At 43.2% G+C, this 21,815-nt stretch overlaps 1 protein-coding gene across 1 annotated transcript in view; it reads left to right on the top strand.

Annotated features, from left to right (window-relative positions):
- Window positions 1–16,187: 16,187 nt before the first annotated feature.
- Window positions 16,188–21,815, top strand: part of gli2a (GLI family zinc finger 2a) — a 105,976-nt gene continuing 100,348 nt past the window's right edge. Inside the window, exon 1 of the mRNA XM_029711571.1 lies at window positions 16,188–16,642. The gene's annotated coding sequence lies outside the window, so the exon portion shown is untranslated. The remainder of the gene's footprint in view (window positions 16,643–21,815) is intronic.

Genomic DNA, 21,815 nt, shown 5'->3' with positions numbered 1-21,815 from the left:
GACATCATGGAGGACGAGGACGCTTGTTTACAGATGTACAAGAGACTGCAATTATAAATATGGTTTTGGCCAACAATGCAATTAGGATTCGAGAGATAAGAGAGCATATCTTGAATAATGACACCATATTTAACAACATCAATGCTGTAAGCCTGGCGACCAGACAACGCATCCTCCAACGGCACCGAGTGATGATGAAACAACTTTACAAGGTGCCATTTGAGAGGAACTCTGACAGAGTCAAGAATATGCGACATGACTTTGTGGAGGAATGTATGCAACACTACTTCCAGTACTTCAGACATACCATATTTACTCATCTGTATATCCTTTTGTCTGTTACAGAGAGTATTGGAGCTGGATGCCCATGTAATTCGCCATGAATTTATTTATGTGGATGAGGTTGGCTTCAACCTCACCAAAACCAGGCGCCGCGGAAGAAATGTAATGGGACAGAGGGCAATTACCAATGTCCCTGGACAGCGTGGGGGTAATATAACTATGTGTGCTGCCATCACTCAAAACGGGGTCCTCCATCACAATGCCACACTGGGTCCATACAACACCGGCCATATGCTCACTTTTCCGGGTGCAATTTACACAATACTTGTCCCCTGATCCAGATCAGGAGCCTGCTAGATTTGTGGTTTTATGGGACAATGTTAGTTTTCACCAGGCTGTTCTGGTCCAAAACTGGTTTGCCACCCATCCACAATTTGTAGTTTTGTACCTACCCCCATATTCATCTTTTCTCAATCCCATAGAGGAATTCTTCTCAGCCTGGCGCTGGAAAGTGTACGCCAGCCCTATGCCCGCATGCGCTTCTCCAGGCAATGGAGGGAACATAGAGGTTGCCTCTGTCCAAGGTTGGATACGCCATGCTAGGAGATACTTCCCTCGGTGTTTGGCAAGAGAAAACGTATCTTGTGATGTGGACGAAGTATTGTGGCCAGACCCAGCCCGGAGAAGAGATGAAGCATAGCTTAGCACTGGTGGCTGCCCCCCACCAATTCCTGGACTGCCCCCCCCCACACACACACACAATTGTGTTCATTACTGTATTCTAAAGAATATACTTTTGGTTTACATATGTTTATAGTTTTGTTGTACTGCTACTGTATACAACAATAATGTTTGGCCTAATAAATATTTTCTGTTTCTACATTACATTGGTGTTTACAGTGTACTTGTTACCCCTCTCAGCAGATTACTTTCACTGTAGAACATAGTATTGAAATGTAGATATAAGCCTATGAAAGAGCTTTAGATTTAGAACAGTGTTTACATGGTATATCCAAAAATGTATTATTATGAACGCAGTGTTTGCCATTTGATGCAAATGCTTCATTCTGACATGTGTTGATGGCATTTTGAATGCAGTGTTACATTTTGAAGGAGATGTGAGGCATTTTGTGTGTGCAGTTTTGGGAATTAGTTTTGAAAACTTGTGTAAGCAGTTGGAAAAAACTGTAACATCAAACAGCTCATTGCTGCCCCCTGGTGTTTGTTACCAGTGCTATCAACACCCCACACTTGTTGACCTCTAACAGTGAATCAGTGGAAATCTAAACTTAGCAACAATGCAATAAAACATCATTACCATCACTGCTCTAAAACCGTGGTTTCAAACGCCAACCCCTGCTGATGCCATGCTTTACGGGAACACAGGGTACACTTTACTGGGTCATTGCCAGACTTCACAGAGTTCTGTAGACTTCTACCTCTCAGAGAGACCCAGTTTTTCATTAGTGGGGAGGATATATGTTACACGGTCCATAGAAAATTCTTTGCACGATACCAGAGGGCAATAAAAGACGAATGGGATGTGAGTCAGAGAGAAAGAGAGTCGAAAGGAGAGTAGGGAGGAATAAAGGTACGCAAAGACTTACACTGAGTCTCAGAACCGCCATGAAAGAGGGAGAGCAAAGGAAGTTCTCTCCTCTCCCTTACCTTGCCCAGCTTATTTCATGCCATGACTACTCTAGGGCACAGGTTGACTGCTACTGTTACTGTACCGAACCTGCAGTGTTGGCAGCCTGTGGCCGGCCGGCTGGGTCTTCAATGTTCACAGGACTAGTCTATGGACCTGAAGGGGGGAGAGAAGGGGGAGAGACATTTAGTGGTTAGTGAGTCATTTGAGGGGACAAAACCCTTCCCCCTTCCCCGTCTTCCCTCCCTCCCAGAGGTTTGAAGTGGTGGCAGTGTGCAAACAATATAAACTCTTCCCACAACAAACGTTGTGATTTACCACTTACAGCAAAGATCCAGGAAATGGACACAAACCCTGATAACATGGCCTGTTCCACTTAGTTTATTGCTGCATTCTGTAGCTCCTACTCAACCGGAGGACTAAACTGGAATCCCAAAGCGTAGTCATAATCTAGACATTTACGCTTCAGATCTCACTTAAAGTCTGCAGGTTAATCAAACCTAAAAAATTCTGCCCGCTAGAGTGAGTCACCGTATTCTCAGAGCCCTCCCACTGGGCTCACACTGGTTGAATCATTGTTGTTTCCATGTCATTTCAATTAAATTATGTTGAACCATACATGTTGAATTGATGTCTGTGCCCAGTGGGATGGTCTAGTAAATGATTCACATGTTAATGAACATTTTTGTTTTGTTTTGACTGTTGAAACCATTAATAACCGTCTATATTTGCTTAAGAATTATATAGGAATATAATATTTTGTTAGGCTATACATCGTTTATATGAAGGCTTCATGTAAGGTAGAGGACCCTTAGCCAAGGGAGGTGACAGGAAGGCACACAGGCAGAAAGGAGAAGTTTACCCAAAATCCCAAGTGATTCCATACATTGAAACTAGTTCAGTTGAGTTTGCCCTCCCTCTCTCTCTCTCTCTCTGGAGTGCAGAACTAAGACAGCTGCAAAAACGGGTCACGTGACTTGTGATGTTGCTGGATGCAGGCCTTGCTCTGGTCCGTTGTCAGTGATAGCATGATTCACAGATCCACAAACTGTGGACAAATTCATTGTTTTATTGAAAGCGCAAGGTTGAATTAACTATTCTTGTCAAAAGTACTATCAGTTTTGAGTCAGGAAATGTGTACTTTTCCACCTAAAATATTTGCAATGGGTAACAACTGTGCATGTGTGTGTGTGCTCTAGTTGGGGAAAACCCTGTTATATAGAAATGTCACAATATGCCCGTATATGGAGCTTGATGTCAGGGATTCATTTTCATACCATTCATCCGCTGCCATCACCTCATGTTTCAGTATGATAATGCACGGCGTCATGTCGCAAGGATCTGTACACAATTCCTGGAAGCTAAAAATGTCCCAGTTCTTCCATGGCATGCATACTCACCAGACATGTCACCCATTGAGCATGTTTGGGAAGCTATGGATGGACATGTACGACAGCGTGTTCCAGTTCCCGCCAAGATCCAGCAACTTCGCACAACCATTGAAGAGGAGTGGGACAACATTCCACAGGCCACAATCAACAGCCTAATCAACTCCATGCAAAGGAGATGTGTCGCACTGCATGAGGCAAATGGTGGTCACACCACATACTGACTGATTTTCTGATCCATGCCCCTACCATTTTGCATGATGTGTTGAAATTTTTGTTAAGCGTAGTTCTCTTACAAAAAAACAACCAAAAACATGTCTGACGAGGAAAGTATCACGAATGAAGAGGGAAAGTAGCCTACTGGAGGGGCGTCAATGTCTAACCTTATTTTGAGCCAGAGTAGTTTATTGTGATGAAGAATTGAGGCAAGTTGAACTTCAGATGGCAGCCACCGCTCAAGAAACTGAGGCTGCAGCAGCAGCTGGGCCGGAGCCCCAAACCATCTCCAGGATCAACACAGACTGGTGGTGCAGTTGTGGTAATTGCACTCCAATGCCGACAGATGAATGTTTTTTTTTTATTACTATTATTTACTTACAATCCACCTGCATTGAAGCCGCTCAACATTTACATTACATTTTAGTCATTTAGCAGACGCTCTCATCCAGAGCGACCCATGGGAGCAATCAGGGTCAAGTGCGAGTGCCAGCTGGGCTAAATGGGCAGTTATGCAACGAGTAAGTAGCTAAATTTTACTTTATTGAATGATCGCTTATCATAAACCTCCATAAGCAGGACCGTTAGTGGGTTTATGTTTTCACATTAGCCCAAACACTATATACTGTTGACTATATTTATTTAACACAATGTTTTTGTGATATTCTACTCTGCAATGTAAGGTAAAGCAATGTCTATTGTCTCCTTAACCCCTCTTGCTAACCTGTAGAGCAGCTAGGCCTATGATATGGTGCAATGGTAATAACACAATAAGAACACCTCGAAGGATCAGCCTAGGCTACATACCACCGCACACTTGCTTTGTCTCTTTCTCTTTTCAAATGCACCTTTGTATTTTGGTATTGCGCCAGATCAAGTCCATGGAAATACAGTAGCAACGGCTGTATCTTTTAGTATTTCAGATTGCATATCTCGTTCACATGCATCGTCGCTGAAGAGATTGCTACACACAGCAATTTAAGGTTGGCTGCAGGAGTTTGTACATCGTATTTACGTGAAGTGTGAATTTGGTGCCTTCTTCCCTTGGTTTCCTGTATAAAGTGCAGCCAGGGACTGAACAACAGCTTGCATTTGCTGCCATCTTTTTTCCACTTTGCGTAACTAACTTTACATGTGATAGGCCCACTTGGTCAGGGAGGTGACCAAGCACCCGATGGTCATTCTGACAGAGCTCCAGAGTTCCTCTGTAGAGATGGGAGAACCTTACAGAAGGACAACTCTATTTGCAGCACTTCACCAATCAGGCCTTTATGGTAGAGTGGCCATACAGAAGCCACTCCTCAGTAAAAGGCACACGATTCTCTGGTCTGATGAAACCAAGATGAAACTCTTTGGCCTGAATGCCAAGCGTCACGTCTGGAGGAAGCCTGGCATCATCCCTTTTTCAGCGGCAGGGACTGGGAGACTAGTCAGGATCGAGGGAAAGATGAACAGAGCAAAGTACAGAGAGATCCTCATTATTTTAAAAAAATGTTTAAATTATTTTACCCTTTTTTTCTCCCCAATTTTGTGGTATCCAATTGGTAGTTACAGTCTTGTCTCATCGCTGCAACTCCCGTATGGACTCGGGAGAGGCGAATGTCGTAAGCCGTGCGTCCTCCAAAACACAACCCAACCAAGCCGCACTGTTTCTTGACACAATGCCCGCTTAACCCCAAGCCAGCCACACCAATGTGTCGGAGGAAACACCGTACACCTGGCAACCGTGTCAGCGTGCATGTGCCCAGCTCGCCACAGGAGTCGCTAGAGCATGATGGGACAAGGACATCCCTACCCGCCAAACCCTGCCCTAAACTGGACGATTCTGGGCCAATTGTGCGTCGCCCCATGGGTCTCCCGGTCACGGCCGCCTTGCGACAGAGCCTGCGATGCAGTGCCTTAGACCACTGCGCCACTCGAGAGGCATACAAAGAGATTCTTGGTTAAAACCTGCTCCAGATCACTCAGGACCTCAAATACAGGTGTGCCAAGCTTGTAGTATCATACTCAAGAAGACTCGAGGCTGTAATCGCTGCCAAAGGTGCTTCAACAAAGTGCTGAGTAAAGGGTCTGAATACTTATGTAAATGTGATATTTCCGGGGGGGGGGGGGGGGGGGGGGGTCTTCTAAATTTGCAAAAACTTCTAAAAAACAGGTTTGGCATTGTCATTATGGGGTATTGTGTGTAGATCGAAGAGGCAAAAATACAATTTAATCAATTTTGGAATAAGGCTGAAATGTAACAAATTGTGAAAAAAGTCAAGAAGTCTGAATTGCCTGGTGGGTAGGGGGGTTCAATAACCAAAAGGTTGCTGGATCGAATCCCCAAGCTGATATGGTAAACATCTGTCATTCTACCCCTGAGCAAGGCAGTTAACCCACTGTTCCCTGGGTTAGATGTGGATGTCGATTTAAGGCAGCACCCCACACCTCTCTGACACATTTTAGTTGAATGCATTCAGTTGTACAACTGACTAGATATCCCCCTTTCCGAATGCAGTGTACATATGAGCGCAGGATGTCAATGTGTAGGTTAGAGTGAGTAAAGGATAAAAATAAACAAATATATGAAGGCCTACACAACACCAAAAAGTTAACTGACATGACAAACAACTGTTAGCTGAATTACCTTTTTAAGATAATTAAACAGCTAAATACAAATGCAACATGGCACACCTCACAGCATGCTTGTTTAGCAACCATATTAGGTGTGCACTGTTCTTTTAACTTCATTAGGTGGGCTAAGGCTATGATTGATTAACACCTCATCATAAACAGGAATCTCCATACACAGTAAATATTTAAGCCTTCAGTATTCATATTTACCAAAAACCAACACAATTATAAACCTAATCAAGGCATAATTGAATAGCAGGTCAAATGGTCTCCCTCAAGGACGTCACACAAAACAATAACTGTGCACCTCTGGCCAAGAACACCATTTGACCAAGTGCTGGAAAACAGCTGATAAAACCAGGAAGTAACGGTGAGTTAAACAATGGCAAAATAGCTGTAGCCTACATTGCGGTAGTTCTCCCCCAGTAAATGTTTGAAAGTAACTGCAACATTTATGTGTGTTTCCTACTGAAGTGTAGTGACTAGTGAGCCAGAAAGGTCTAAACTTTTTATTATTTTCTATGCAAACTTGTCGACAAAAAATCACTGGACAAGTTAATGGAAACATAGCTACTGACTGCATCCTGCCCAAGAGACTGAAGAACATCATGAACGACAACGTCTACTACAACTGTGGGTGCACAGGTGAGGTGACAGAGGCATATGCTTATGATACATTGTTTTAAGAATGGTCATTTAATGGAGAGCTGAGCACCTGTCGGGCGTTTTAAGCTCAGTGTGCCCTCATTTTTGAGCTTCAGCCCTCCTCCTTCCCCACGGATCGCTCCAAGATAGCCTACCTCATCATGCTGATGTCTGGGAGGGCTCTCACCTGGGCTACTGCCGTATGGGAACAACAGCCGGCCATGTGCGTGAGTCTGGAGGGGTTTGTGGGAGAGGTGAGGAAGGTTTTTGATGCCCCGTTCTACGGGAGAGAAGCTGCCAGGAATTTTATCCAGCTCCGGCAGGACGCCCGCAGATTGGCCAACTATGCGGTGGATTTCCGCACATTGTCAGCGGAGAGTGCGTGGAACCAGGAGGTGTTCAGCAAGTCCCGGGCCACTTCCCTTCTGCCACGCTACCCCTATGACTGCGGGACTGACCGTCTCCCTAGCACCACGCCACCCCGGGGACGTCTGTACTCTCTGTCGGGACCAGAGACCAAGGCTATGGAGACCTACATTGGGGACTCCCTAGCTACAGGATTTATCTGTCCCTCTTCCTCTCCTGCTGGTGCAGGTTTCTTCTTCGTGGAGAAAAAGGACAAGACCCTGCGCCCATTCATTGACTACCGGGGAGTCAATGACATTACTATGAAGAACCGTTATCCGCTACCACTCATTTCCTTGGCCTTCGAGAAGCTCCAGGGGGCCACTGTTTTCTCCAAGCTGGATCAACGAAACGCCTACCACCTGGTGCGAATACGAGAGGGGGACGAGTGGAAGACCGCCTTCAACACGGCCAGCGGCCACTACGAATATCTGGTCATACGCTTTGGCCTCACCAACGCCCCTGCTGTGTTCCAGGCTCTGGTGAATGTTCTCCGCGACATGCTGAACCAGTTCGTCTTTGTCTACATTGATGACATCCTCGTCTTCTCCCGCTCACCCCAAGAGCACATGCTCCATGTCCGACATGTTCTCCAGCACCTTCTGGAGAACCAGTTGTTTAAGCTGAAAAAGTGCAAGTTCCATCGCTCCACCATTCCCTTTCTGGGCTACATTATCTCTGCTGGGAGTGTCCAGGTGGATCCCGAGAATGTGAGAGTGGTGGTGGATTGGCCTCAGTCTACGTCCAGGGTGGAGATAACTGGATGTTTGTGCCTGACGCTGTCCGCTCCACGGTCCTGGAGTGGAACCCTTCCTCCAGGCTTGCTTGTCACCCGGGCTCTCGTCGGACCCTGGCCTTCGTGCAACAACGCTTTTGGTGGCTTTCTATGGTTCCAGATGTTGCCGCGTTGCCTGCATGGTCTGGTACAGAACAAGACTCCTCAGCAAGCTCCGGCTGGTCTTCTCCAGCCACTGCCTGTCCCTCACCATCCCTGGTCCCATATATCCCTGGATTTCGTCACGGGTCTCCCCCCGTCTGAGGGCAACACTGCCATCCTGACTGTGGTCAACCAGTTTTCCAAAGCCACCCACTTCATTCCTCTCCCCAAACTACCCTCTGCCAAAGAGACGGCCCAGCTCATGGTGCAGCACGTCTTCCAGATCCACGGACTCTCGGGGGACACGGTCTCCAACCGGGGTCCGCAGTTCTCGTCCTGGTTATGGAAGGCATTCTACACGCTCGTTGGGTTGTCGGCCAGCCTGTCCTCCGGATTCCACCCCCAGTCCAACAGCCAGTCGGAGCGAGCCAACCAGGACTTAGAGTCGACTCTGCACTGCCAAGTCTCCGCCAACCCAACCACCTGGAGTCAGCAACTGGTATGGGTTGAGTACGCTCGCAACACCCTTCCTTGCTCTGCCACTGGTCTCTCACCCTTTGAGTGTTCCTTGGGATAACAGCCTCCGCTCTTCCCCGAGCAAGAGGAGGAAGTCTGCAATCCCTCTGCCCAGCTGTTCCTCCGCCGTTGTCACCGGACCTGGAAGAGAGCCCAGGCCGCTCTGTGGAAGACCACGTTCAGGTATAGGCGACATGTGGATCACCACCGGACCCCTGCTCCACGCTTTCAGCTCGGGCAGAGGGTGTGGCTCTCCACCCGGGACCTGCCGGGTCCCGTAAACTTTCCCCCATTTCATTGGCCAGTCCCCCATCTCTAGAGTCATTAGCCCCACTGCTGTTTGTATTTTGTTACCCCGTACCCTCCGTATTTACCCTACTTTTTATGTGTCTAGGATACAGCCCTTTGTCTTACCCCACCAGACATGCCAGCAGAGGTATGTTCACAGTCCCCAGGTCCAGAACAAATTCAAGGAAAAGTACAGTATTAACTCTCTTCCATCTTATATAGTGCAAGTGAACAGAAAACCTGGTTTCAAAAAAAAATAAAGCAACATCTCACGGCACAACACCTCTCCCCCATGTGACCTACTTGTTGTGTGTATGTACTGACATGTATGTGTAACTGATAGATGCTCACATACACACACACACACACACACACACTGCATGTGCATGTTTTTAAATATATGTAAATTGTAAAGTCTTTTGTCTATAATGTCTTTTTCTTTATGTGCCAGTTAATGGGGATCCTAATAATTCAAATTAATCAAAGTACCAGTACCGAGTCAATGTGTAGGGGTACGAGTTAATTTAGGTAGATATGTACATATAGCTACTGACTAGGCCAGGATAGATAATAAGCTGTAGGAGCAGCATATGTGATGAGTCAAAAGAGTTAGTACAAAAGGAAGTCAAGGCACATAGTTTTGGTAGCTATTTGGTTAACTATTTAGAAGTGTTATGGCTTTGGGGAAGAAGCTGTTCAGAATCCTGTTGGTTCCAGACTTGGTGCATCGGTACTGCTTGCTGTGGAATAGCAAAGAGAAAAGTCTATGACTTGGGTGGCTGGAGTCTTTGACCATTTTTAGGGCCTTCCTCTGACACTGCCTGGTAAAGAGGTCCTGGATGACAGGGAACTCAGCCCCAGTTATGTACAGGGCCATAAGCACTACCCTCTGGAGTGACTTGTGGTCGGACGCCAAGCAGTTGCCATACCAAGCGGTGATGCAGCCAGTTAAGATGCTCTCAATGGTGCGGCCCATATCAAATCTTTTTAGCCTCCAGAGGGGGGAGAGGAGTTGTTGTGCCTTCTTCACGACTGTGTTGGTGTGTGTTGACCATGTTAATTCCTTAGCGATGTGGACACCGAGGAACTTGAAGCAATCGGCCCGCTGCACTACAGCCCTGTCGATGTGGATGGGGGAGTGCTCGGCCCTCCGTCTTGACGTCGGCAAACTTAATGATGGTGTTGGAGTCGTGCCCAGCCACGCAGTTGTGGGTGAACAGGGAGTACAGGTGGGGACTAAGCACGCATTCCTAAGCCATCAATCATGTGACACCATTCATTCATATGTGAAGACTAAATAGCGCATTGAAGCCAAATGAAGTCGGTTAAGATAGCGTCTCATGGAGACATATCATGTGCAGCTCAGTGCTGCCCCCTCTCATTGAGTAACTCAAGTTAAAAACCGACCGGGGTACAGCAGGCTGCCATTAGCAACTTAATTATCCTTCTAACTTATTTTGTGTGTGATTTTTAAATAATCGGTTCAAAGACATACATCTGGTGTATTAGAAGCAGGTATTGGTACCATGATTGTCTTCTAAACATGTATTTATTTACATGAAGATTGACCACGAAGATGGTCATTTTTCCATTCACTATAATGAGGATCCTGATTTCTACAAACAATGCCTGCAGAACCGTTGTCGACCTTGAACTACCATGACCTCAATAAAAGGGGGCAGTTCTCCCCTGGTGCAGAGTCAAACAGCCTGCCCGCCGATTCTGAGTTGTCCGCATGGTCCTTAAGCACACCAGTGAGCGTTTTTCTTTACAGATGAACTCTTGATCCATCGAATGGGTTGGGGGTGGACCAAAAACATTTGGAGCTGAAGCCCTGGAAGCCCACCCGTAACGACGCCAATGGTCAGCTGCTTGGCACAGGCCTATAACCTGACTACACATCCACATCGCTCTGGCCAAACATCATGCCCACTAGCATTTCTTCTGGAGAGATCGATAAGGTAGCGGAAATTGAGTCATCAGGCAAACACCTGCCCGCCCGCCCAGCATCACTACTCTGGACGGTTCTGACTTAGAGTATGTGGACAACTACAAATATCTAGGTATCTGGTTAGACTGTAAACTCTCCTTCCAGACTCACAGCATCTCCAATCCAAAATTAAATCTAGAATCAGTTTCCTATTTCGCAACAAAGCATCCTTCACTCATGCTGCCAAACATACCCTCGTAAAACTGACTATCCTACCGATCCTTGACTTCGGCAATGTCATTTACAAAATAGCCTCCAACACTCTACTCAGCAAATTGGATGCAGTCTATCACAGTGCCATCCGTTTTGTCACCAAAGCCCCATGTACTACCCACCATTGCGACCTGTATGCTCTCGTTGGCTGGCCCTCGCTTCATATTCGTCACCAAACCCACTGGCTCCAGGTCATCTATAAGTATTTGCTAGGTAAAGCCCCGCCTTATCTCAGCTCACTGTTCACCATAGCAGCACCCACCCGTAGCACGTGCTCCAGCAGGTATATTTCACTGGTCACCCCCAAAGCCAATTCCTTCTTCGGCCGCCTTTCCTTCCAGTTCTCTGCTGCCAATGACTGGAACGAACTGCAAAAATCACTGAAGCTGGAGACTCATATCTCCCTCACTAGCTTTAAGCACCAGCTGTCAGAGCAGCTCATAGATCACTGCACCTGTACATAGCCCATCTGTAAACAGCCCATCCAACTACCTCATCCCCATACTGTTATCTATTTTATTTATTTTGCTCCTTTGCACCCTAGTATCTCTACTTGTACACTCATCTTCTGCACATCTATCACTCCAGTGTTCAATTGCTATATTGTAATTATTTCGCCACTATGGCCTATTTATCCTATGGCCTCTGTTAAACTCACTCATTTGCACACACTGTGTATAGACTTTTTCTTTTTATTGTGTTATTGACTGTATACTTGTTTATTCCATGTCATTCTGTGTTGTTGTTTGTGTCGCACTGCTTTGCTTTATCTTGACCAGGTTGCAGTTGTAAATGAGAACTTGTTCTCAACTATCTTACCTGGTTAAATAAAGGTGAAATAAAAAATAAAATATACTTTTTTTAAACAGACCTATGCCCTGGTAATAAGGACAAACACACTGTGATACTACTTTACAACACTAGATGGCAGTGTTTTCATAAGAATGTACTTATTCCATCATTTTCCAAAATTCTCTGTTTATGCCTACAGAACAATTTCACCCAGAGTAAGTATTCCACATACAGTACACCACGTAAGACTATGGTGTTGGTTTACAATTTGATCACTGGTTTACTAATGCTGCTTTTGAATGTTGTCAGAGACAACTTTGTGTGTGTGTGCGTGTGTATGTGTGTACAGGACAGGGATGTGATATAACAAACATATGCCTTCTCTCAAAGAATCAGACACATCTTGTCGGTTCTCAGTTGAAAACACAAAGAATCATACTGTGAACAATGCAACAAAATACATGAAACGTCATTTATACGCAACTTTTGTAGTATAATAAATGTTGTCTATAGCAGCCAGAAGCATCCCTGCTGCTCTGTAATTAAATAGCTCAACAGAATAGAACAATAAATATGTTGCAATTTATTGTTTTAGATTTCATTAAATGAGGAAAGACTATGTCAAAGTGTGTACACATTTGTGCCGAATGCAATAAATATGAAAAACAATGAATAGTTAGTTCACAGTCCAAAACATACATGACCACAAACACTTTTGATTAATTATGTTCTGGTTAGATCTGCACCTTGAGATGAGGGTTGTGTTAGCTGAAAGAATGCATGAGATCATGTGACTACATCGTCAGCAACAAGTGATTTCATTCACTATCATAACTGCTGTTAGTTTGCCAATGCCACTCATTTGCTAAGCACCTAGGCAGTTCTTATAAAGACTTTATGAAGCATCTGTAGTGCTTATAAATACTTTATGAATGGTCTATGAAGCTCTATAAAGCCTTTCTTCCTTGCCTCTCTGCTGTTTAGTTCCTGAGATCAGAAACCCAACATACTCATTAAAATTCCAGGCTGTAGGACCCGCTGGCACAGGAGAAAGGCAAGCTGCTTGATGCTGGTGTTCACCCTGTTTTATACAAACAAGCGGGGGCACAGAGTGGGCTCATGTGCAAAGCCTGGTTTTGAGAGGTGGCATCCAGGCATGCTGTGCCCGAAGACAGAGAGTAACAATAGGTGGACACACCACAGGGCCCTAACCAGCCAGGCCTGACACTCACGAAGGGCTATTACTCTCTCTCCCTTGTTTTCTCTTCTCTCTTTCTTTATCTCTCTCTCTCTCTCACACACACACACACACACACACACACATAGCCTACACACATAAGCCCTAAATATACCTTTATTGAATCCAACTGTTGCATTCTAGTTGTCCACAAAAAGGAGCTGTTTACTTTTGCTCAATATCTGCTGAATTGCTGAGCAGGGGTCAAATCCAGACTCCAAGATGTGCCAAGCTTTTGAGTAGTTAGTTGTCTGATAATAGGGAAAGGCTGACATGACCATTCTATGTTATTTTTATGAGAATTATGAGACTTAATCTGACAAATAGTCTAGGAAACTAAAAACATCTTTGACACTTCTCTGTTTCTCAATGACATTCAAATCAGCATTAAAAAAAGGTGCAAGATTAAGTTTGTTCCACCTGAGAGAGTGATGACACACCAAATGTGTTTGATCGATCGAGGGAAAAGCGCAGGAATAGGCTTTTGTAGGCCACAGTCCAAGGTATGTCGGCATCCAAAGATGATCTAACTTGAATAAACGCTTGGAGGCAGTGGTGTAAAGTACTTAAGTAAAAATACTTTTAAGTACTACTTAAGTAGTTTTTGGGGATATGTATCTGTACTTTACTTTACTAATTATATTTTTGACAACTTTTACTTTTACTCCAATACATTCCTAAAGAAAAAAATGTACTTTTTACTCCAATACATTCCTAAAGATTTTTTTTTATATTTTACTCCTTACATTTTCCCTGACACCCAAAAGTACTCGTTACAATTTGAATGCTTAGTAGGACAGGAACATTGTCTAATTCACAAGCTTATCAAGAAAACATCCCTGCTCATCCCTACTGCCTAGACTCACTAAACACAAATGCTTCGTTTGTAAATTATGTCTGAGTGTTGACCCTGGCTATCCGTAAATTTAAAAAACAAGAAAATTGTGTCCTCTGGTTTGCTTAATATTTTACATTTTGATACTTAAGTACATTTAAAATCAAATACTTTTAGACTTTTGCTTAAGTAGTATTTTACTGGGTGACCTTTACTTTTACTTGAGTCATTTTCTTTTGAAGAGTCTTTACTTTTACACAAGTATGAAAATTGGGTACTTTTTCCACCACTGCTTGGAGGTAAGGATGTCAGCAGTGGTGTGGTCTTCGGCAATACTGATATCCCTTATTATTGATATCTACATAGAGCATTAACGTGAATCACACTGCTGCTCTCTCATTTAGCCATTTGCACTTTACGGATTGTGGTTGTTGTGAATGGCTGTTCACAAATCTAAATGTGTATTTGAACCCAATAATGGTTGAATTCAAGAAGTTTAAACTGACTATCAGTCATTGTTTTTGAAACCAGTGGACAGCCAGTGAAAAATGCATTCTTGCAACAGCTGCATAGTGCAGATCCCAGCCTATGGTATAAAAGTGGGGCTTTTATTGCTCAATCTAATTTATGCTGATAAATTTTTTTCCATATGCCTAATGGACACATGCTCAAACTCACACACTTCTGATAGACTTATAGTGGCAATCTGTAGTTGTTTCATCCATTTTTTGACTAATAAATTATATATCCATTGATTCTTGAAGAATATAACTTATAAATGCCTCATGAGCTTAATTCAACTGTCATACTACATCTGAACCCAAAATATACACTTGTTTTTCTCCAATGTTTGTAAACATTGTAAATGTTGACACTGTATAGCCTCATAACATGGTTTACACAATAATTTTGATATCATAGATGGTCAGTCCTTGAATCCATAGCTCTGTCTATTCATCTGAGAGTGGATACATTTCTCCAGGCCCATCCCTCAACTTTTTACCAAAACAGAGGCGGGCCGACAATTTTGTTATTGTTTCATCTGTGGATTTGCCCTTTAAACAGCTGCATATTATCAAGATATCAGTGTCACCAACAAAAAGGTAAACAATAGACCTATAGCAAATGAAGCATATGGAATTCATTTTCACATGTGAATAGCACTTTTCAGTAGCGCTCAAAGCATGCCATTCCATAAGGGCAGCATTTATTTTTCAATTCGTATCAATGAGCCTAATCAGTCCTCCATGACAACAAAATCATAAACAACAGAGTAGGGCTGGCTAATAAGTCCTTAGTTGTGGGGTTATGCTCAGGTAAATAAAATGTAGCTAATCTATACTTCCATATCTCCAAGTCCTATTCTGGAAGATCAAGGGGAATAACATTGATTGGAATGACTGGAATTCTGATAGACTTTGGTTTTTAATGTAAAGATATAATTGAATTGTATTATTATATGTAGTAGAAAGCGATGGATTAGAATAAGCCTACATAACCAACCCATAAAGTCAAATTTAACATCTATATATGGCCTGCTATGTAAACTTTAACATTGATTTTTCTTGCAATAGATGTTGTTCAATTGGTAACATACATTTTTGTCTTCTTCTAATGCCTCTTAAAGAAGGAAGTAATCTTAAAGTAACTGAATGTAATCTGATTACGTTACTGAGTTTGGGTAATCCAAAAATGACGTTACTGATTACAATTTTGGACAGGTAACTAGTAATAGATTACATTTAGAAAGTAACCTACCCAACCCTGCCTATTATCCATACAACATCATGTTGCTCAGACAAATTTATCAGAAAGGCCTGCTATATATTTATATAAAAAGTGTCAAGCCCATTGATAATTGCGGAAAGTGCCTAATGTGTAGGGTACATGGAAGGCTTGTTTCCAAATAGATTTTTTTATCAGTGTTGCTGCTGCTATAATTCCAGGCCAAGACAACTGGAGATGGGGAAAGATATATCAATTACCAAAAATATGTGAAGGCCAAATAATTATTCATGAGGAGGGGTTCGGTGGGTGATATACTAATAAATTGCAATGATATCGTATTCTAAATTGATTAACCCAAGTGTTTCTGACAAAAACTGTCCTCCCAAAAAACGTTCTGTCCGTGAAATCGAACAATAATTCAACTTTATCTAACTTTTCCCGAAACCCAACTGTTGGATTGAGTTAGCCCGGCCCATCTGGAGCAGCAAATGGCCCAACTCACCAGGGAGCAGGGAGGAGGTGGGGGGTGAGAGTAGAGGGGAGAGAAAGAGGGGATCGGATTGAAAACAGATCAGCCTGAAGATCTCACCACCGCATGTCTAGAACAACTGTCGATTAAAATCGAGTCTTTCAGCGAAAACACGCAATGCGCTTTCATATGAAAAAGCGCAAAAGGGAGTGAGAACTTTACTGCTTGAAGATGATGGATTGTAAAAGTTAGATGCGAGTATAAATGCGCTCCTCCGAATTAAATTAGTTATCCGAGGGATGCAGTGCCCGTAATTTATAGTAGAATTTCAAACTTTTCTTGAAGTGCACCTCAATGGATTTTTTTCAAAGGGACATATCCTGTCCAAGCGGTTTTGATTGAAAAAGTAGAGTTTCAGTACTATAGTTCCCGGATTCTTTGCGGAGAATCAACGGACAAAGTGAACAAGAGTACGGGGTCTAAATATATCATTCAAGGTAAGAAAAGTTTTCGTTGTGGTGTAGCCTAGATGACAGCTTTCACAACCGCACATTTATTTGGATACATTTTACAATTCCAATTGTTCTTATCTTCTTATTTGACAACTCTTGATGTTGAATGTAATGTGTTTAAACTTAAACCACTATCCTGCAGTCACAGCTTAATATTGCGTGTCAAGGACGGAAGGGGTTTGGGGTAACTCCACATCTTATTTGCACTTTGAAATTATTTTACATAAGAATCGAAAAAATTCTGTCCTGCAACTTGATCCAAATGTGAAGAGATGTGATCAGAAAGCTGCAGCGCCAGTCCTACTGACTTCCAAATGCCTCAGAGTAGTAGAACTATTGTGATCACTCACCATCTTTAACTATGATCCAAAAAGTTTGTTCAAAGTTCAGTGTAAACAATAACTTTTATTTTGCAATACATTTTGTGCATATTTTTTATGGTTGAGATTGAAGGACTCATTGTGAGAGGCTATAACCTCTAGAAGGTTTGTGTTTTCAAATATTGTTGTATTGTCGATCATCATTATTTGTGCATTCTGATAGACGAATATTGCAGAGGCTACATTCCAACTTAAGGTAGTGGCTACAAGTGGATAGTGTCGAAGAAAGTGTTAGGTAGGTGCTCAGGAGTGCTCTCCCTTCACTCTGTGTACAGACTATTTCAAGATCCCTCTCATTTAAACACTTGCAAATAAAGATTAAAAAATAAATGCTTCAAGCGCCTGGCATGCTGTAGAATTAAGGCCACCTTCTTGGATCTCCCTGGTCAGTAGGAGTTGTGTAGCCTACTTATTGTTGAAAGATTCTCAGTTAGCTTGTTTGCACTGTAGCCTGAGTAATCAACAAACACTTGATGCTTTTGTGCTGGGTAAAACACCTATATTTGCGCTTGGCTTTTACCCATCTAGTGTGTGTGCTAATAATCCCTAGGCTCACGCCTGAACTAATAATATGAGCACCATTTTCTTCCTTGCTTTGGTCTCAGAACAGTTATAGAACAACTGGTTTTAGGGTTGTGTGTCATTTCATAGGATAGAGCTTAAAGGTCAAATAAATTCCTTAATCAGTGACTTTCATCAACTCTGTTAAATCTGATGAAAGTCATGTTAAAGTTATTTTATGTTAAAACTGCAGGGTTTTTACAAAGGAACAATAGGATTTTCTCTAGAGAATGAAGTGAAAAGAAAACAGTGAAATTACAGAAATTATTAAGAGTAAGAAAAAAGTAAGAGAAGACCAATGTTTCAGGAAAAATCAGACTTTTTCCAAAAGCATTTTTGGTGGTGTGTATTTCTACGTTGCACCATGAGTGTATTTTTAATTTAATATGATGATGCCTATGCAGTTGGAGGGATCATTAGCATAAGAAAAAAGGTTTAGTGCATTTGCCATTGTGCTGAATGAAGAGTTCCAGCAGTCAGACCCAGAGAGAGTGAAAGGATGTAAAGAAATGATGGGGCTATTCAGCTTATTCAGACCCTGCCTGGGGCTCCCTTCTCTGGGCTCTGAAACCCATGGTGGCGATGTCACTTTCATCTCCTGAGCCAGATCCAGCCTCTCTTTTCTGTTTCCCCGTTCCCCGTTTCCCCCCGTTTCTCTCTTTCACACGTCTCTCCACAGCTAGACCCACTTTATTGATCTTCTCCTTTTCTTCTCTCGAAGTCTGCGCAAAATGTAATGAACCGAATACTGGAAAGGATGGGAGGGGGAGGCTTTTTTAAAGACAAATACCGATGAAGTCTAGCGTGCAGAAGGGAGAAGAGGAAAATAACAACCCCCCCCTATGGAGAGATCTCAAAAGTTTAGAAAATAACAGGGGTCTTCTTCTTTCTCCCTCACTCTCTCACCTCATCTCTCAGCTCAGTGAGCTAAGACACTGTACTGTACTAATAAAGCCATTTCATTTACCACTGCATGGTATTCCTAGATTGCAGTCCCCCTTAAACTTAAAGGGATTCTCTGGTACTTTTGTATACTTTTTAGCCAGTTTCTGAAAGTAGCACTCACAAGCCAAAAGTGGTCCCTGAAAATTGCATACTACGTCACATACTGTATGTGCAGATATGCGCACCACGTCATTTCTCTCTGTCTGTCTGTTGTTACAAATACATTTTTACAAGCATTGGATTTTATATACACATTTGCATTGATTATATATATATTTTTACAGTTTTAAATGTCCGGTACAGATGATATATATTATTTTCAGTCACAACTATTACAGATTAATAACTAATACAGATTAAATTGCCTTGTTAATGTCCAAAAGCGGAAAGCTCTCTTTCTATTTCCCCTGAAAACCGGAACATCCAGTTTTTGGGTACCCAGTAGATGCTAGCTGTTACTCATATAGCAAGGGGCTGAAGCTCGTTGGTTGAACTCGAATTGCTAGGGGGTTGACCCACGTGGGGGAAAATGTAGGGAGAATTGCACAGCATAGGTTTCAGAAAAACAATTGCTTTCAAACTAGGGATTTTGTGCTAATTGAGGTAAATCTGCTCATAGATTATGCATGTATGAACTACACATTGACACATCCAGCCCAAAGCCGGAGGTAAAAAATATACTTAGTAGTCGCCAACGTACCGGAGCATGTCTTTAACTGCTCTGTAATCAAGAGAAGGGTCAGTATTTCAGTTATTAAGTTTAGAAAATTGTTGTGCTTAGGAAATAATTGTTGTTGTGCTTGTAAGAGAACTACAGCTGGTTCATCTCTCCATAGATGACATGTTTTCCAAAAGGCTGCTTTCCCACAATTATGTGCTTGTTTTGATTGCCAAAATACATGGTTATATTAGGCCGTTATGATTTTAAACCACACAGTTTCGATACAGTGAAAACGTTGATGGTTGAATTGTATCCAAAGTGCCCTACAGTGCATTTAAAATGTATTTTCATCTTTCTATTATTGTTAAGGAAAATGAACATGCCAACTTCCCAACTTGTTAGGCCTGCTGTATGTTTTGGAACACGTTATTGAGGTCAACACTATTTCCCTTTTATCTACATGAAGTATATCCCTGACATTTTGTACAACGAGTGGTTGCTATGGAGTGAAAAAAGCTTTATCATTGTAGACTTATCAGAGACACCACTTTGAGCCTGTGGGACAATACTGGGTGTCTAGCAGGACCTTGCAGCCTTCCTTCAGCCCAGCCCGGGGGGAGCTGTGGAAGGTGGCTGAAGTACACTCATGTCTGGAGCTCAATTGGTGGGAAATTAATGGCCATTTAGGGAGCTGTAAAAAGACAGCTATGTGATGAGTTAGTCTAGTCGGCCGCGCCTTGCTCTTCTTACAACGAGCCTGTACTTGAGATGGGGGGGCAAAGTGGGAAGTGGGGGAGAAACACAGAGACGACTAAAGTGCCAGCAGCCGGCAGAGTAGCTACATTCATTTATTTTCAGGGTCCCTGTTTGAGTTCCTCTCTGCGTTGGCTTGGATGGCAGAGGACACAATCAAGGCTTTTTAGTGGCTGTTGTCCCACACCCTCGAGGCATCCGGCTCATTCTCTCTCAAGTGTCTGGGGTTAAATAGGATCACATGATATCCGGTCTGGGAGAGAGAGTGCAGTTCAGCCTGCCCTGCCTGGCCTTGTCCCCTCATCCCCCTCTACATCTCCTACAGGGTTGGCTAGGAGTGAGCACTTAGATCCGACCTCATCCCCTTCTCCATCTCATAGTGCCAGCCATGAATGAGACACACAGTCACATGGAAAGTGAGGTCTCATTGGGTTGAGAGAATTGACTTCTGTTATCAAAAGAAAATGGGAAACCGGCATGGCCTAGTTCTTTGTAAAATACATATGTCATTGTAGAAGTAAAGGAGCGAGCCCGATGTGGTTTTAACTAGCCATTTAAGTACTGTAAGGTAAAATCACTGACAACCTCCTTCCATCACGATTGATGTCATCAATCATGGGAGGCGGCAGGCACAGTGAGTCCCCCTCATCAAAAGGAAAGAAACTAGGCTACAATTATGAAAGACCTGGTTTTCTCGAGGAAACACTATTTCCAGGTTTCTGTTAGTCACGCAACAAGGCCTAATGATCTATTTCCTCTAGGCCTACCCATTTATTTCACCAAATTGTCCCAGTCAATCACAATGACAGGCACTAAAGTGGGGATATTTTGGGGGCTTTTGGACTTTAAGGGAGTGTGCAGAATGGCCCCCTATTCCCTTTATAGTGCATTAGTTGTGACCAGAATCCTGGTCAAAAGAAGTGCACTACATAGGGAATAGTGTGCCACTTTGGGGCCTCTGGACTCCATGACTCTGTAGTCTCAGCCTACCTTTACATGTCCAAGCTGTTCTCTGAAGGAGGAGGGAATGAAACTTCAACAGATTAAATAATGTATACTATTTACACTGTGTTATGTATGTGTCAACACCAGAACATCTTGACATGGTACCCAGCCTCCTGCCAGAGTTCTCCAAACACAGGCTTTTAGCAGTGATTCTGCAGGTCAAAGGAAGTTGTCCAGTTTGTGGAGGGGATGACACAACATTTATTTAATTACTTCACCCTAAAATAAACCATTGGGTTTAAGCTGCAGAGTTATGCACTAGCACAGCAAAAAACACAACTGGACAGGCCTACTTTGCTCAACCCGCTGCATGGCTTAAAAAAATGACTGGTTGCATTGGTATTACATCCCATGTTACCAATACACTACTAGTCAAGCTTTTCTGGTGCACTGGCACCAAAATGTAGCTGAACCATGTGCCTGTGCCTGGTTCCTCTTAGTTCTTGGAGAGACCTGAGCTCATCGTGGCTCATCTGAGGGGGTTGCCTTGATCCTGCTGCTAATTACCTCCTATAGCGGGTTAGCTAGAATAAAACTTGATCTCCTGTTACATCAGGGAAAACTTCTTCCACTGTAGCTGGCAGCAGTCCAGGCAGAGTAGCATTATTAACACCACTGTGTCTTCTCCTATCTTCCTCTCCATTGCCAATGAATGAACAGATTCATTGTGTTGGTTGTTCTTAAGACTGACATGGACTCCCAGACAATGCAGCATTGTCTTGAATGTTTGCCGTCGGCTTTAATCTGATGCAGCAAGAGGCACTGGCAGCACACGCAGCACATTCAACAGTGTGTGTGTGTGCTGTGCATGCATGCTCTGTTTGTGCTTCCAACATTGGGGTTTTGAGAAAGG

The sequence above is a fragment of the Salmo trutta genome, chromosome 24 (assembly GCF_901001165.1).
Source record: "Salmo trutta chromosome 24, fSalTru1.1, whole genome shotgun sequence".
Taxonomy (NCBI): domain Eukaryota; kingdom Metazoa; phylum Chordata; class Actinopteri; order Salmoniformes; family Salmonidae; genus Salmo; species Salmo trutta.
The sequence above is the reverse complement of the archived record's forward strand: the minus strand, read 5'-3'. Positions and strand labels throughout refer to the sequence as shown.